This window comes from Zea mays, chromosome 8 (genome assembly GCF_902167145.1).
Source record: "Zea mays cultivar B73 chromosome 8, Zm-B73-REFERENCE-NAM-5.0, whole genome shotgun sequence".
NCBI classification, from domain to species: domain Eukaryota; kingdom Viridiplantae; phylum Streptophyta; class Magnoliopsida; order Poales; family Poaceae; genus Zea; species Zea mays.
In genome coordinates this window covers 4,913,290-4,917,197 of record NC_050103.1, presented here as the reverse complement: position 1 = coordinate 4,917,197, position 3,908 = coordinate 4,913,290, and the positions used below count along the sequence as shown (strand labels likewise).

The window sequence follows — 3,908 nt, the reverse complement described above, 5'->3', positions numbered from 1 at the left end:
GGTTTGGCCAAGCCTGAAATGCTTGCCTAGTCCTCGTTGGAGTTAGCCACACCTTGGCTTGGAGTCTATTTCAACTCCTTCCTCCGTTTGCTCAGATCTGTTAGTGCGACAGATAGAGCCTTCCACTATGTTGATATCAGTTACAATGATGCCGTGGATGCTTACAATCTTCTCGATAGCACTTCGGCAGAGTAACAATGCGCTCAAGATATTGCTCTAGCTCTCAGCAACACTTCCCCTCTCTCTAAAGGCTTATAACTTCGCCTCTACACAAACTAGAGAGATACACAAGAGAGGGAGAGAGAGAATTGATCCAAATGATGTATGCACTTGTTGGCTACACTTGTGTACTTGTTTGAGGCGCCTAGGGGTCCCTTTTATAGCCCCAAAGGGCCTAGGAGCCGTTGGAGCTTCATTTGGAAGCTCCCAGCCTTCCCTGGTTGCGGGTGCACCGGACAGTGAATAGTAACAGATCTGATTGATAGTTTCCTTCTCTGGAACAGCTAGCCGTTGGTGCACCGGACAGGTTACTATTCACTGTCATGTGCACCGGACAGATCACTATTCAATATCCTGTGCACCGGACACAGCTACTATTCACTGTCCTGTGCACCGGACAGGTCACTATTCACTGTCCTGTGCACCAGACAGAGTTACTATTCACTGTCCTGTGCACCGGACAGCTACTATTCACTGTCCTGTGCACTAGCCAACAACACACTAAGTGATTTTTCCTCCATTCTTTCTCCGTTTGACTTCAACTTTTGGGAGGATTTTCCTGAGACTTAAACAAACACATTTAGAGTATAATCCAAATGATTTAGTCCTAGAAACTTACATCTTTCTTGTTCTTCTCCTAGCTTTTCTGTTTCTCCTCCAGTAGAGCTCAGAATGGTGCTTTCTCTACAGAAAGAGTTAGAGAGCAAACCAAAGCACCAAACTTGTAGTAAGAGGTGTATGCAACATGGTTGAACACTCAAACCTTACATACTTACCCTTTTTCATCGTTTTACCCAATTTGGCATGTTTGAGGTCGATGTTGGACTCTAAACCATTAAGTCAACTTGACTTGATCTAGATTGACATATCTGAGCTCCAACTCCCTTGTTCATTTCTCGAGCTTGATCTTGAACCTTATGACTTACACCACATAACTGTAGATGTTACCTCATTGGTTGTAAGTCATGTCCTTATGTAGTGATCCTTGATGCACCATAACTCTTAACTCGATCAACCTTGACTTTGCAAGTCTTCTTCTTCACCCGTGGCTTTGGGTTCCTAGTCTCCTTAACCTTCTCCCGTGCACTCGATACCTTAAAGCTCTTCTTGCCTCCATCCTTGGCTTGATCGGTTGTCTCTGAGTTACACACACCGAGTCTCACTTAAGCAATGTCCATCTTACTTGTGATGTCCATTATCTATAGATAATCCAGCCTTTAGACCATCACACTTGTTCACTTGTGTTGAACCCTGTTAGCTTTGCATTAAGAACCTGTTCAACACTTAGCACACTTGTTAGTCCTTTAATTGGGTTGTCATCCAAACCACCAAAACCCACAAGAGAGCTTTCAGCTGGCAAGAGCACGACTTTCTAGGTCGTTTCAATACGTGCCGCACAACAGGCTAGCCCACTATGGTTATCTCTACTAACTATTAAGATAGGAGTGTAGACTACCCCCGCCCCCCGCCCGCGAACGCCAGGATTTTCGCATCGCGCCTCTGCCTCTCAGGATTGTCGCGCCTCTGCCATTTTCGCCGCCGGAGGGACGCCATGCCCCGGAAGGACGGGAGCGCTCCAGAGAGGCTGTTCCCCTGGAGGCTGAGGTCGCGCAGCACCGCGAGCGAGGGGAGCGACTGCGGAAGCGTCCCCGCCAGGCCGGCGTTCTTGAGGTCGAGGTTGTCGACACGGCCCTCTTGCCCCAGCTCGGATCTGTCGCCGCTGGAGGGACGCCATGCCTCGAAAGGATGGGAGCGTGCTAGAGAGGTTGTTCCCCTAGAGGCTGAGGTTGCGCAGCGCCGCGAGCGAGGGGAGCGACGGCGGGAGCATCCCCGTCATGCCGGCGTTCTTGAGGTCGAGGTTGTCGACGCGACCCTCTTGCCCCAGCTCGGATCCGCCTAGGCGCGCCACGACACCGTCCTCGCCGGCCCCGCCGGCACGGTGCTCGTCCTCACCGAGCTCGCCACGCTATCCTACACCCCCTCCGGATCCGCCAAGTGATGAAGCATCCCCTCTCTTTGCCGTCCAAGCCGCGGAGCCCCATACTGGCCTCTGACGCCGTCTTCGCACTCTGCGACGTCGGCACGCCGTGGCGCATCCAGTGGAAGCTCTTCTCCTGCCCGCTTGCCATGCTCACAGGGGGCTATGCGCCCGTGGAGTGAGCGGCGTGGGGAGACATCTTCGAGGTCCTCAAGCGTCCCCGGCTCCTGGCTGGGGCGGCGGCCGCTGGGTCATTATGATCGGCAGGCTCAAGTCCTCCTTCGCCATGGACGCATCGTGCTCCACGGTCTTAATACTTCGCCTAGATCTGGCCACCATGGAGTGGGAGGAAGCTGGGCGCATGCCGCCCAATATGTACCGCTGCTTCACTGGCCTTTGCGAGGCTGCCTCGCAGGGAGGCGCCATACCGACCGCTGCTACCGGGGGTAACAATAAGGTCAAAGTTTTCGGAAGCGATGGGAAGGTGTGGTTCGCAGGTAAGCGAGTGCGCGGGAAGCTTGCAATGTGGGAGGAAGATGTGATGGAGAGCAGTGGCAAGTGGGACTGGGTGGATGGTCTTCCTGGCTATAGTGATGTAGAGAGTTTATTTTAGTACAAATAGCAACCGTATGTCCTACCTGATCTAAACCGCAACACTAATTTTATTATGTGATGTTTTCCACTATGCGAGGTTGTTGGTATAGAATTTATGTTGTATATTTGATCAAATAATTTGTGTGCCGTTGCAGCGTATGGCCATTGTACAGGCTCTTTGGCTCGTGTGTTGCGATAGTCGTGATGGCTACTGCGCAAGTCACGAAACATGATGGCACGGTTTTTCGTTGTACCGTAAACACTAATGACTAACCCAATGACTTAGATTACTTGATTTGTTTTGTATGCTTTGTGCTGAAGGTGTTTCTTAATTCTAGCATGGCAGACAGGAAGTGAACGTGGAGTTGAAGAAGGAAGTTGATGTATGGGGTATGATGTTGTTTGTGTGAAGTTTCCGATAGTGAGTATATTGGTAGTTTCTTGTTTTTTTGCTTTCTACATATGACATCTTTGCTATTTTAAATTTTCATGGATGACTGGTAAATATAACTGATAAAATTTTATATGTGTTCATGTCCTTATCTGATTATGCCAGCTCTCTTAATCATGCAAATTCTAAAATGATCATATCATGTTTGTAAATGTATATATTGATTCCGTAGCAACGCACAATCATATATCCAGTGAATACGCAGATAAGACGTGCCTCCGATTTCTCTTAGGGCATCGGTAGAGAGATTCTGATCAGCCGTGATGGCCTGTTCTAGTTGCATAATTGCATTGTTGGACCATGACAAGGCCGCCTTCACCGGTACACAACACTCAGTGCTACAGCTGACTGGCGATCAAGTCCAGACAACAGTAGCGCCCCCTACCCCAGCGCCGAGCCAGGACCGGCGAGGAACACAAGTCAACTAGTCAAGTCGCCGTGCGGCTCACCAGCTGGCAGCCAGCGAGCCAGCAGCGGCACCTGGCGATCCGATCCAACGAGCCGCAGGGCCACGAACACGACCTCACTACCGCATCCTGCCGTCCAACCCATCCAGCTCACTCCGCGACCAATGGCTCGGGCCCCAGGAGTCAGGACGCCCGCGTTAAGCAAACGACCGAGCCCCGCCGCGCCGTCCCGCCAGCGCGCAGTTAAAAACGCGGGTGC

General features: G+C 51.0%; 1 pseudogene; it reads left to right on the top strand.

The window, feature by feature from the left end:
- Positions 1-1,771: 1,771 nt before the first annotated feature.
- On the top strand, positions 1,772-2,810 carry LOC103636703 (SKP1-interacting partner 15-like; annotated as a pseudogene).
- The last annotated feature ends 1,098 nt before the right edge of the window (positions 2,811-3,908 follow it).